The following is a 15,000-nucleotide window of genomic DNA, read 5'->3' as shown; positions in this document are numbered from 1 at the left end:
TTTGATACAGAATAGCTTCTAATGGGTCCTGGGGTATTGCTGCACCACTAAACTCATCCTCAGCCTCCTAAGCTCACTGCTCTCATCTGCAGCTGCCACGGGAAAATTCCTCCAACAGCTTTCGCTTTAGAGCAATGAAGTGGTCGGGTCAGCCTGTGTCAGCCTCCCATTCACACCTGTCATGTCCTTACAACAGGAGCAGCTTTCTAAAGCTCTTAAGGGCCACACTTTATGACATTTTAAAGGCCACTTGGAATTCAATACCAATTAAAAACCAAAATTCTTCCTTCAAATCTTTTGTGACAGCAGTCGTAAAACACCATGAAGGGATCGCCGCAGTAATCAAATTCACACACACGGCTTTAAAAAGCACCTGATCTCCTCTCATGAAGCACACAGGATATAAGTGTGTCAGTCACCAGATGGTCAGTGCTTTGATTGATGCATTTTAAAATATAAAAATATTTAAAAACTTTTAGTCGCCTTCAGTAGTGCCCGCTCATCTCATCGATAACCCGACTTTTAACTGAGAGCTGTTTTCATAATCTTCAAACGTAATTGCGTAATCTTTTGCAGTCGCTCTGCTCCTCCTCAGCATTGTCAGAAAAACACACAACAATGGGTAACATTTCACTTCAGTTATGCTAACAGCACAAAAATCCTGCATACAGTCCCGACCAAAAGTTTAAGACCACTTGAAAAATTTTAAAAATAAATCATATTTTGCATGTTTGGATCGAAGCAGAGCTTCAACATGAAACAAGAAGCAATGTAAGTGAGAGAAATCATTTTTTAAACATGCAATTTATTGAAAGCACCACTTAAACTGAAACAGGCTGATCAAAAGTTTAGGACCACGTGCCTTTAAAAGGCCAAATCTGTGCAAAAATGTGGATTCATTGTCATGTTCTGTGAGTCACGCTGTCATGATGTTCTGATGGCGAAGACAAAAACACTTTCCCTTTTTGAACGTGGTGGGCTGTTCAACTGCATACGCAGGGTCTCTTGCAGCTTGCTGCTCGACCCAAATTAAGGCTGTTACTGGTGCCAACTGCAGCCCCATAACCATCAGACGGCTTTTGAGACTGAACAGCTTCAAAAACAAAAAACGTCTTCAAAGGCCTCGACTCCTTGAACGCCACAGAACTGACCGTTTGGATTTTCCAAGGAAAAACCAAAGATGGAACTTTGAAAGGTGGAAGACAGTTTTATTTAACCATGATGGTTTCCAACGTTACCAGCTTGACAAGCAGATCCCACCTGAGATGTTTCTACACTCCACAGTGGAGGGGACGCCATAATGGTGTGGGGTCCTTTTTCCTTCAGTGGAACAACAGAGCTTCAGGAGGTGCAGGGGCGTCAAACAGCTGCTGGCTGTCTCCAGATGTTGCAGAGCGCATCCTCGTGACTGAGGGCCCTCATCTGTGTGGTACCACTGGGTTTATCAACAGGACAACACTACAGTACATAATGCCCGCAGGACAAGGCCCCTCTTCCAGGAGAATAACATCACTCTGTTGGACCGTCCTGCGTGTTCCCCTGATCTAAATCCAACTGAGAACCTTTGGGGATGGATGGCAAGAGAAGTTTACAGAGATGGACAACAGTTTCAGACAGTAGACGCCCTTCGTGCAGCCGTCTTCACCACTTGGAGAAATGTTCCCATCACCTCATGGAAACGCTCGCATCAAGCATGCCGCACTGAATTTTTGAAGTGATTAACAATAACAGTGGAGCTACTCGTTACTGAGTTCATGTTTGGAACTTTGATTTCTATTTTGGGGGTTTACAGGTTTTTTTGGAGGTGTGGTCCTAAAGTTGGTCAGCTGTAAAACTGCCTGTTTCAGTTTAAGTGCTGTTTTCAATAAATTGCATGCTCAGAAAAATGTTTTGTCCCACTCTTATTTCTTCCTGTTGCATGTTGAAGCTCGACTTGGAACCTTGTTAAGATCCAACCATGCAAAATGTGATTTTTGCCATTTTTCAAGTGGTCTTAAACTTTTGATCGGGACTGTATAGCTCCATAGCTCCACAATCCAACAAGTGAAACACTGGAGGCTACAGTTGTGTCTGTTCATGTAGGGTTGCTCTGCATCATACGATATTCATTCAATCCTCTAAGTTCAGAGGCAGAATACACTGTGGACAGGTTTCCAGGCGCACAGCTAACATGTACAGACAGACAGCCAAGCTCACATTTAGAAACACAAACTAACCAAACTCCTTGCATATCTTTGGACTGTGGCAGGAAGCCCAGAGAGAACGCACGCAGACACAGGGAGAGCATTATTAAAGAAAAAAAAATACATTATTAAAATCTTTGAGAATTTAGACAACTGAAAGTTAAAACAAGCTCAGATCCCTCTGCAGTGTCCTGTGACTGATTTGCCAGCCTGTTACCGCAGTGCCCAACACTTTGGACACTTTTTAATTTTTCTCCTTCAGTCATCACCTTAATTGACCAAAATGACAGTGTGCTTAGAGGCATCGACTGCTGGCTCACCATAAACTCACCGCTCTGGCTATTTATCTTGCTTCCCACAGCTCTGTCTCCACACTTCAACCTGTGAACTTTGTACTCTTCTCTCCAGGCAACAGGCTTTCTTTATGCTGATGTATATCCAATTACCCTTTTCACCAGACGCCCCCAGGTTGTGCACAATGTGAATGAAGGTTAAATTGCTGTTTCTTGCTTGTAATGCGTTTTTTTTTAAAAATGGTACGTCTTCCTTTCTGGCATCTTTTGCTTTGTTAAACTGTATTTTTGCAGTTTTATCATTCAGTTAGAAAAGGATGTGGCTGCATTCCTTACAAATCTGACAGCTGAATATGCAATAACCTCAAGCTGGATGTTGTCCAAGGGATAAACTGTTCTTTGTCCTTTAGCTTCTGATTTGTCATCGTTTCCTTGCGGGTTCTTGCTTTACAGCTCTAAAGATATTTTCCTGTTCCCCCTGTAGGCAGACGTTAGCCTTGGGAAATCACAGGCATTAGCACTTGCTTAGAATATCACAGTATTCTGCAGGAAATATCCATGCTTGATGACAAATAGTTCCACATCAGAGGGATTGTCTTCCTCCTCAGGCTCCTTCAAGCCAAACATGAGCCTTCTTTCAGACGATCTCCATTCTGCTATGCAGATTATCCCTTAAGGCCTTTCTTTTGTTTCTTGGCTATTGGTTTTGCCTAAATCGGCCACTCAGTAATTTGCATGACACCTTTGTTTTTAGAGGAAAAATGCAACGCCGAAGCACATTTTTGATGTGATGTGCTCATTCAGGGAACGGCTTTTTCTTCCTGTGTTTTAGTTTCTTTCAGACGTCCTAATTAACGATGCCCTTTAGTGGATTAGGTCCTCTGTTAATGAACACCCATCATCCACCTGAGCCACCTCCTGCCCACTCTAACACAGTTCATAAAAGGGACACTTCATTCATTACTGTAAACGTTACATTACACAAAAACAGTTGAGTTGCATGGGAACATTGTTGCTAGGAGACAGGATTGTGCGATGTCTAAAAATGTTTCCCACCACTGTGCAGGATGTGCTGTAATACACAGACTGCACAGCGCTGGGCAGTGGGAGCTACACCACTCGTAAAGAACAAAGATGCAACCAGAGACTTGGACTGGACCCATTCCAAATTACATGCCATCTCCTTGGGTTGGGTGAGGTCTCATTTTACTGCCACAGATGTCTGATCTCTTTGTCAGTATGTCTCAGGACCTGCTGCTGCTTGAATATGAACACTAGCTGAGTAGAGTAGATGAGTTTAGATCAGGCAGGTGCTGGCAGTCAAAAACAGGTAGTGTGCAGAAGTGAACGTACAGCTGAAGCTACAGTTGGTCAGTAAATAAACACTACAGGTCCTTATTTTTCTTGCAGGCCTCTTCATTTGGATACGCCTGAAGTTAACCACACGAAGACAAATTTTGAAAGTCTGAAGTTGAAGTATGTTAACAAAAAACTGGCTCATCACAATGACTGCAGCTCTGAACATTTAGTAGCAGGTATTCAGTCACCTATATTTTAAGTAAATGTGTCATTATATAACACATTCAAATTCCCAATTTATCATTTGGGCAGGAATCTCTTTATGATTGTTAAATCATACAGGCTCCTTTCCCACTGATAGTCGTTTGTTGCTCATAGTTGATTGATTAGGTCTGAGTAAAAATGCACCCATTCACACACACGTCCAAAGACACAAATTTGCTTCCTGGTTACCATGGTTACGACCCCCATGGCCTTAGCAAAATTGCAGGGCACTTTAATTTGGCCTCATACTGTCTACATCAGTCTCCCTGTGTCTCTGTTGCTCACACAGGTGCTGACCGAGCGCCGTGACTTGATTATCAGAAAAGTATCTGATTGCATTTCATCATCTTTAAAGTTGTTTCACTGGTGATAAATTAAAGAATGACAACCCTTACTCAGCTTAGACAAAGTGGGGTATTGCTGGTGGAGGAGTACATTTTTCAGTCGTGCTTGTAATGAATTGTTGTAGCATGTAAACATTATTTCCACAAAAAGATGCTCTAGCTACAGCCCTGAGTCAGAGCAGCAGTTTCTGGAGTGATTATGTTCTTTGGTGACAGTGGACTGTTTTTATATTCATGCAGATCAGGTTCAGTTTGTCTTAGAGAACTTCAGAGGCTTCTTACACTGTCCTCTTGAAAATGGATTGTCATTTCCCGAACATAACACTCTTCTAGTCTTACTGACCACTCAAAGCACTTCAGACTACATGCTATATTTACCCACACAACTACGTGCACTTTGTCTACCTCACATTCAAGGCCATGTTAGAATCACCAGTTACCTGAAATGCATGTCTTTGAACCACAGAAGGAGGATGGACCCACGCACACACAGGGCAACACGCAAACTTCACATAGAAACGCTTCAACCAATTTAAACTGAGAGCTTTGTTGCTATGAGCGACGGTGACAACCGCTGTCATGTCTGTTGGTTCATATTTTTCAATACTTGAAGTACTTTGGCTGGAGATGCTACAGGTATTATAACAGTCTATTAACACATACGATGGCCAGCTGGATAAAATCTAAAGTCAAGAAATGTATCACTGACTGTCCTGAAGATCTTTTACATGTTTTCATGTGATGTTTAAACTGGTTCCAGTTGTAATTTTTATCCCTAGTTAGTTTTATGTATAAAAGTTAATTTTATATCATGTCATCCTCTACATGCCTGGGTACTCTTTTTCTGACTGCACTGCTATTAAGGCAAAAGAATTTCTTTCCATTGTGTGAAGACAGAAGAATAAAAGCAAGAAATTGTTGTTATTCACAAAGATGCTCAGCAGGAAAAGACAAAAACCTTCATCTCTAAAACCGCGTTGCTTTTAAAATGTAACCTACAGGTGAAAATTGGCTAACTCTGATTCATCTACAGCAATATTTATTCATGTACATCATCCATGTTAAAAATAAATTAAATTATATAAAACAATCATACTCTATCTTCTTGTTCGTTGCAGTGCAGATGGACAGATGTTGATGTAAAAAGCAGACGAGTCAGTCAAAGCGATAAATATTGATTACATTTTTGTAATGACATAATCAAATGTACATCTTTGGGTGTTTTAATACAATAATCTCTGAGTCTACTTCTTTTATTAAATGCTTGTGATGAGACGGGGCTCACAGCGTCGGCTCATTGAAGGGTTTTTGTTTTGTTTTGTTTTTTCTTTCCAAATGTAAACAACACTTTGATATGCATGATCAATGATGTATCATTCAATCCATTCAAACAATAACCTCTGTGATGCTTCCAGTGTCATAATCATAAACATGTGATGCATCTTTTTGTTCTTCTTGTTTTATTTTGTTCTAATCAATAAAATTACAGTAGAAAACACATTTTTAAAGACAAACCTTCTCATTCTAGAAAGTCTAACAAGGACCCCCGCTGACATTCAGGAGGCTGATTTCATGTTGACATTGCAGTTTTTATTTTGAAATGATCTTTTTCGAGACAGGACCACAATCCAAGGCAGTGCTTGCAGGGTCCCTACATGTGGGTCATTTATCTTGAACATAACCTGCTCTGCAGATTTAAACTATGTTATGAAATTACAAACATAACACTGAAAAACTGGTGTTAAACCTGAAGCTTAAACTAAGCCTCTAATACAGCCCCCTGTTGCATGGATGTGAGCTGAGAGAGGCTGGGAAGGACGTGCTTAACTGGAGGGCAAAGATCAGGTTTTGCACTACAGGCCTCTGTTATCCCTGTTGCTTCAGTATTAAACCAGCCATTAGAGTCACATGATACCAGTCACCAGGACAATGGTTCTCATCTGTGAATTAGCCCTGATAAACAACCCTTGAACTCACCTTAGGTTCGGATGCAGTAGTGGAGACACAGCAGCTCCCTAGCATGTCAACACTTCTGGTGCCAAGTCATTAAGTGGATTATAGTAGAATTTAAAATGTGATTTCACAATGTGATTAACATTTGGCTGGAAAAGTGCCCTTTACATGTTTAATCACGTATCAGAAGTGGCTTTCTGGAGTTTGGTTGAATGATGTTAGAGTACCATCTGTGCTCTTGTTAGATGATGACTGAGGGTTATTATTTTGCAAATTAAAGAGTTCTGTGTGCCAGCTGGGTGTTACCCTGTCACAGTTTACGCTGGATGGTCCATCTCCACAAAATATTGAAATACAATGTGTCAAACAAGACGTTATTAATGTCGGAGTCCTGATATTATCACTTCAAACCAATTGTAGAGCAATTTCACTATTTTTGCATTGAAGTTTTCATTTGGAGTCTGATGGAATTACATTTTCTATATTATAGTTACCCCAGAAAACTTTGCCATTTCATGGAGCTACAGGAAAAGCAGAGGACGTATCTCTTGTTCCGCTTCAAGAAGTTCCACTAGCCTCAGCACAAAACACATAACTCTGTCATCTGTCAAGCTACAGTAATGAATGGTTTGCTATCATGCTGTCGTGCTAGCAACATATTGGCAATGTGCATCCTTTTCTCACAGATCTCTTCACAGGTCAGGTGACCTTCACCAAGGTGGCACAGCCCACGTGTGGCTGGAGAGGCCAAATTCAGAACGACTGGCTTCTCTGTCACTGATGCTTGTTTGAATCATATTCACCAGAACTGGCAGATTCAGACTGTAATTCACAAATTCAACCAGTCCAGTAGTGCAAGTGTTTTTGTTTTGGGTTGTTTTCCACCTGTGTGAGGCTGAAACAGCAAGCAGCAGCTGAGAGAGAGCAGGAGGGTGAGTCTACACTGACACATGGGAGATCTGGAGTTCAAGGAGGTGGAAAAAAATAGCAAGATACATAACTGAGGCTGAACATGCTACCATAGGTGAAGTTACTATGAGCACTAACTTATTCAGAGAGATAGAGAGAGGAAGAAAGAACGGCAGAGGCAGAAAAAGAAGAAAATAGTAGAAATCTGGCACTAAAAGCAAACAATACCATATTGCTCTGACTTAGTAGTGACTGAAGGGCTTGATAGAAGAGATATTATTATTATCAAGTCAAATCAGCATTAATTTGAGCCACAGTATCGGCACATGCTGGTCACAAACTGATGTCAGCACCACATCCATGCAGAGTCACTGCAGTCTGATGACTAACAACAATCACTGCTTCATACTGAAGTCAAAGAGAAAGCAAAGCAATCACCTGAAGTTTTCTCTGTGTTTTCTGAAGAATGACTCATCTTTTTCAACTCTTACAGTAATCATCGTACTGTAATCCAGGAACATCTGTGTTGATGCATTGATGTATCAATGAACTGCACGCAGAGTCAGTGAGACTGACTCACTCACACGCTTATGCCTCAAGCCCTGACATAACGTGCTGCACATACACAGGTACAAAAATCAAGAGCTGCACAACAGCTCAGAAAAAAACATGCCGCAGGTGATATCATGAAGTGCCTTCAAGGATTCAGACAGATTTTACTTAAAAACAAAAACCATCCCTTTGATTACACATATTTATCAAATGCATTACAATTTACCCACCACTTACTGTCAATAAAAATTAATATAGGCTATACAATCCTCCACCTGCACGGTGCAAAGGTGCAAGGTGTGGATCTTTTCTGCTGATGGTTTTCTGACAGACAGTTACAGACAGTGAAATTCCTTGTATGCAATGCACAGAATAAACACAAATATTTACTTTAAAGTAAGACTTCTGAAAGCAATCAGGAGGAAATTATCACTAAAAAAAACAACACTTAGCTTTGTTTTTGTTTTATTTTGTTTGTTTTTGTTTTTGTAATTCAGTCCCCAAAAACAAAAAATGACAAATGTCATTGGTCACAAGAGTGTAAGCTGCACACAGCACAGGTGCACAGGTGCAGTGCTGGTGCCAGCCGTGCCTGTGACATGTTGAGATGAAGAAGAAACAGCAGGAAATTGAAGCTGCCAACAAATATAAAGACACAACAGTGTGATGGGCACATCTGCTGAGAACCAAGCTAATGTCATACATTCCAACGAACAGCAGGAGCAACTGGACGACAGAGGAGCAGGGCCTCCTCCTGCTCACTGTGCAGTGGTTGGATGACAACAGTGAATTTAGAAACAGGCTGTCACAATGACAAGCACTTCATGCATGCTTCTAAATAAAACACCCTGGTAGCTAAGTGTCTGTGTGATTAAAACTTAAGATGCTATACAAGCCTGGATGCTGTTATGCATTAACATTAGTGAAGTCCCCCAGGCAATGTTATTAGCAGAGGCAGAAGAGCCGAAACGATCAGACACGGTGCAGCATATGAAAAAGTCACGTTTTCTCTTTTGTGAATGCTTGTCTGTGAAAATGCTTTCACAATAAACTTTACTTCATTACTAGTAGCGTGACGTCCTGGTAGCTAACCTGTCCTGAACTCCCTGCACTGGGATTTTGTTTTGTTTTGTTAGACAAAACTTAGAACTTCATCTTAGCCGCGTCTTATTATAGGAGCCAAATTTAAACTTTGCTACATTTTATTATCATTATCATCAGTAGTAGTACTGTCCATTTCATTTTACTGGTTTTATATTTATTCCTATTGCTGCCCACTTTGTTGTGTACACTTATCAAAGTGGACTCACCTGCTCTAAAATATCTAATCAGCCAATCAGACGACCTGCTGGAGTTCCAACCACCCATCAGAATGAGTAAGAAAGGTGGTTGAGGTTACTCAACCACCACCGCAGTTCTCTGGGTGAAATATCTTAATGATGTGCAGAGGAGAATGCCGAGACTGCTTCAAGCTGACAGGACGGCAGCACTAACTCAAATATTCAGTCCTGACAGCCCAGTATGCAAAGGAAAATCTTTGAAGAGCCGACATGTCAAACCCTAAAGCAGCTGAGCAGCAGCAGCAGAAGACCACACTGTGCCACTCCTGTCAGCTATGAACACCAAACTGAGGCTACAGTCAGCATAGGCTCAGCAAAATTACATAATAGAAGATTGGAAACAATTGTCCTGGTCTGATTTCAGGGTCATGGATTGATCCTGCCGTGTATCAAAAGTTCAGGCTGTTGCTGCTGATGTCGTAGTGTGGGGGGATATTTGTGGTACACTCTGAGCCCACCTGTGTCCTCTTACCAGTGCACCAGAATTTTGGTGGGGAGAGGTTTTTATCTTAAACTGCACAGAAAGTTGGCTTTAACCGCTGATGCTACCAAGGCAACAGCTAGTGAGGCTTTCTTGAAAGCCCGCCTCAAGTATCCTTTTATCCACACCTGACTAGGTGTGGTCAATTAGCAACAGCTAAACCCACTGAAGAGATTGGGGCTACAGAGGGACGTAACACATGAATCATGTGCAGTTATAAAATACATTTGGTCATATTTACTGTATTTGTACATTATCATGGCAACAGCCGAGCCATCGTCACATTACAACACTTAATATGAGCTTAACCTCAGTCAGTGGACGTGCAGCAGTGTGGTGAAAATATTAAACTGTTTTAGGGAACCTTTCAAATAAGTCTAGATAAATTATGGCTTCTAAGAAAATCATGTTGTGTTTCTCATTTATTTGTTTTTGGTTGAACCATTTTTGTTTTCATCCATAAAATTAGTTTATGTTTCTATAGAGAAGTAAAATATTAAACCTTTGTAAAACAAAGAACCAGTTTCAGCTTAATGCAGTTTTATTCTCAGACATTCAGCTGATACACATCCACTAAAGACTGTCGACTGAATCGCTCACTGTTGTATGTGAACAAGGTTAATCATGATTCGGGCCCTCTCAGCGATATGCTGGCCTACCTTAGGTTGGCTTTCTGTTTTGGAACATAGCAAAACATGTGCCAACATCTATCATACGTGCTAAGTGCACCTACTTCATGCTGCTGCAGAATCACTAATGAGCGAGTCGAAGCTGACCACACAACAATGCTGTTGGTGTCCCAGTCCCTCAGTGGTTCCCAGTCTCTCCTATCGTCTTCATCATCTCCTCTGTTTACTCTCTTCTTCCTCCTGGTTTGGTGTGGCTGTGTGAGAGCACGGTGGGTCCTTCTCACCGTCTGTCTTCTAACCAGCTCCTGCTGCCTTCTGGCTGACACGCCTGCTCCCCTTTCACTTACCTGCAATAAAAGGACCTCACCCACTTATTGCCAGATTGTACAACTCCTTGAGTGATAAACAGTTCAGGCTACTTCAGCTTTTTTGTGTAAAATCTTTCTACTTTTACTTCTTCCACTTCTCTCTGTGTATCCTGAGCCCATTTGGATTATCACTCGCCCTCTGGACAGATTCATCTCGCTTGGCTCCGCTCCACATGTGAAGAAAATCCCTCTCAGGCCAAACTCAGCTTTCCACTCATCTGGTACTACCTCCTCACCACCACCCTTCCTCCGCCCTTTACGCCAGAACTCATTAACTTACTACTTTAACATGTAGACTCATTAAATAAATTTGTAAAAACTGCTTCAGTTTATCTGAGCATGCCGGTCATGTAACTACATCTTGAAGTAAACAGATGTGTGTGACCATTATAGTCCAAAAAAAGACAGTAGCATTAAAATCTGTTATTTAATTCAAAAAACTCTTTCTGGAATGATCCTTTTCTATCAGTTATTAAACAGTATTAGCACCAAATGCTACTGTGAAGTGTAATGCTTTGGCACGTACCGAAAAATAAGATATGTCAAGACATAAACATACGTGATTTTAATTCCAGACTTGAGTGACGCACAGGAACTGTATTCCAACACTATTCCAACACTATTCCAACAGTATTCCAACACTGTTCCAACACTATTCCAACAGTATTCCAACACTATTCCAAAAGTATTCCAACACTATTCCAACACTATTCCAACAGTATTCCAACACTATTCCAACACTATTCCAACACTATTCCAAAAGTATTCCAACACTATTCCAACACTATTCCAACAGTATTCCAACACTGTTCCAACACTATTCCAACAGTATTCCAACACTATTCCAACACTATTCCAACACTATTCCAACAGTATTCCAACACTATTCCAAAAGTATTCCAACACTGTTCCAACACTATTCCAACAGTATTCCAACACTATTCCAACACTATTCCAACACTATTCCAAAAGTATTCCAACACTATTCCAACACTATTCCAACAGTATTCCAACACTGTTCCAACACTATTCCAACACTATTCCATCAGTATTCCAACACTATTCCATCAGTATTCCAACATTATTCCAACAGTATTCCAACACTATTCCAAAAGTATTCCAACACTATTCCAACACTATTCCAACAGTATTCCAACACTGTTCCAACACTATTCCAACACTATTCCAAAAGTATTCCAACACTATTCCAACACTATTCCAACAGTATTCCAACACTGTTCCAACACTATTCCAACACTATTCCAAAAGTATTCCAACACTATTCCAACACTATTCCAACAGTATTCCAACACTGTTCCAACAGTATTCCAACACTATTCCAACACTATTCCAACACTATTCCAAAAGTATTCCAACACTATTCCAACACTATTCCAACAGTATTCCAACACTGTTCCAACAGTATTCCAACACTATTCCAACACTATTCCAACACTATTCCAACAGTATTCCAACACTGTTCCAACAGTATTCCAACACTATTCCAACACTATTCCAACACTATTCCAAAAGTATTCCAACACTATTCCAACACTATTCCAACAGTATTCCAACACTGTTCCAACAGTATTCCAACACTATTCCAACACTATTCCAACACTATTCCAACAGTATTCCAACACTATTCCAACACTATTCCAACACTATTCCAAAAGTATTCCAACACTATTCCAACACTATTCCAACAGTATTCCAACACTGTTCCAACACTATTCCAACACTATTCCAAAAGTATTCCAACACTATTCCAACACTATTCCAACAGTATTCCAACACTGTTCCAACAGTATTCCAACACTATTCCAACACTATTCCAACACTATTCCAAAAGTATTCCAACACTATTCCAACACTATTCCAACAGTATTCCAACACTGTTCCAACACTATTCCAACACTATTCCATCAGTATTCCAACACTATTCCATCAGTATTCCAACATTATTCCAACAGTATTCCAACACTATTGCAACACTATTCCCAGAAACCCCAGATTTATGTCTCAGCATGACACTGCACATCCTTTAAACTCACACAAAACGGAAACCAAGGACTACTTTTTTCAGCTGCGTAATATTGTCCAAATTAAGAGCATCCTTTTGTAGAGCAGGCTGACCAGCTGTTCAGTTTTTGTCCTGTACCTCCCTGCTGCGATAGCGTCCTTTGAGTAAACACAGCAGGTCAGTCACTTTTTTCGAGAGGGTTTCTTGTCCACTGGCCTTGAAGTGAAGGTTGTTACCATGAGTCAAGTGCAAGCTGCCCCGTCAGTCTTTTGCTGGCTGAAAATTGAAAAGTGAAAATGAAGAATCATAAACTATGGAGATTTCAGCAGAATGTACTGAAACCAGCCTGAAAGAAAAAGACTGAAACGTCTTGGAACTGGGAGAAGTTCATGGCACATTTCATTTTATTCATTTATTTTTTTGCATTTTTTGTGACAGCTTCTGTATTTTTCAGTTTCACAGAGGGAAGAAGAAGCAGAGTCAGACAGTGCATGTGAGTTTGTCAATGTGTGGCTATAAATAGAGATGACCCACTCTGATGAGTGATTATATGACGATTGCATCACAACAAACTTCAGCTAATTTGATGCTAACTGTTTTCAGTTTGTGAGCTTAGTGCCAGCACCCTGCACGGTCTGCATGTTTGCCTGGTGAGATCAGGTGTATCAGACTCAGAACAAAGCTCAAAAGAAACTTGTATCTCTTCCATTTAGCTTCTTTTCATAGACTATGCTATAAAACAAAATATAATTCTCCTTCATCCTTAATGACCGAGCTTCATCACATCTCACATACAGCACTGTAGTATATCCTGATACAGCACTTCACTTTCACAGTGCAGGGTTACTTGTGGGTCTTGGAGTTCAAAGCAGGCAGCTTTACTCTGTAATGGAGGTTTCTTCATATTTTTCATACTCAGTGTGACTAAAGGCTCCTCGTGGGCCAATAGCATGGTTTTCTCTGCTACTGTAAGGTCCTGACCTTACAGTGTAAGACACCCTGACATGGAGTAAAAATTGAATTAAAACATAATGAAGCATAGACTGTATTTAAAATGCCTTCCCCCACTGGCTTTTTAAAGCTTCAGCGTTAACATTTTCTAATAAAATAACTTCAATTTCACCCCAAAACTGGAACACAAATTTCTGGACAACCTTTATCACACACAGCAGACCCACTACTGACTCATTTCCACTGTAAACTGTGCATTTCATAAACCTGTGAAAAATGACAGTTTTAAGAAGAATTTGCTGAATTTGATGGCATCAACATCAGTCAAATGTTTGGACAGGGGTAACAGAAGGCCGGCAAAGTAAGTGCTACTAAAAAGAAACAGTTGGAGGAACATTTTGCAACTAATTGGGCGAATCTGCAAAAGCTCAGCAGCATGAGTGGGTATAAAGAGAACATCTCAGAGAAGCAGAGTTTCTCAAAAGTACATGCAGGCAGAAGTTCACCAGTCTGCAAAAAAACAACCCCAAAACAGCATCTACAAACTGTGGAAGTGTTAAAGTGTCCCTTAATGTAAAGTTGCAAAGACTTTGAAAATCTCATCTACACTAAATAATATTAGCAAATCAGTAGATTCTGAAAATGTGTGCCCATGGGACGAGGCCAAACATCAGTGCTGGATGTGTGTTTGGGTCCTCAGGCACCACAGAGCTACACACTGGAACGATTCTGTCATTGAAATAACTGCAGGGAATTCACAGTCATGATTGGGCCATTCACAAATGCAGGTTAAAGCTTGATCTTGCATAAACATTTTTAAAAGTATGAATCATAAAACATGATGAATCATTGTTGGAAAACATGGATGTTGCATCCTCCAAAGAGGAGAGGGACACCCGCTGTTATCAGTGGTATCAGCACTCGAAAGCCTAGATCTCTGATATACCTGTGCTTGCACATCTGGAGAGGCACCATCAGTGCTGAAAGATATAAACATGTTTTAGAGCAACATTTTCTCACATGCAGATGACGCCTTTTTCAGCGAAGGCCTTTCATATTTGCTAAACCGCACATTTTAAAACAGCTTTGCATCAGAAGAATGCAGATGGTGAACTGGTCCAAGTCTGCAGTCCAGAACCTTCACCAGCTGAAAACACCGGGCACATGATGAAACACAAAGTATGATGAAAAAGAAACAGGACTTTTAAATAACTAGCATCCCCACCCAAAACATGGGTTTATGAAATATGCAAATCACTGCATTCTGTTTTTATTTACATGTCACAGTTTTTGGGGAATGTTTTTGGAATTGGGGTTTTATTTTAATCAAAAATGCTACAAAAACTGGGTGCACGTGTGTGCACATATATGTCAAAGCAGCCACGCCTCTAACATAAGACAGATGTCATTC

This window comes from Oreochromis aureus, linkage group 15, assembly GCF_013358895.1.
Source record: "Oreochromis aureus strain Israel breed Guangdong linkage group 15, ZZ_aureus, whole genome shotgun sequence".
In the NCBI taxonomy this organism is placed as follows: domain Eukaryota; kingdom Metazoa; phylum Chordata; class Actinopteri; order Cichliformes; family Cichlidae; genus Oreochromis; species Oreochromis aureus.
Note: the sequence above shows the minus strand (reverse complement) of the source record.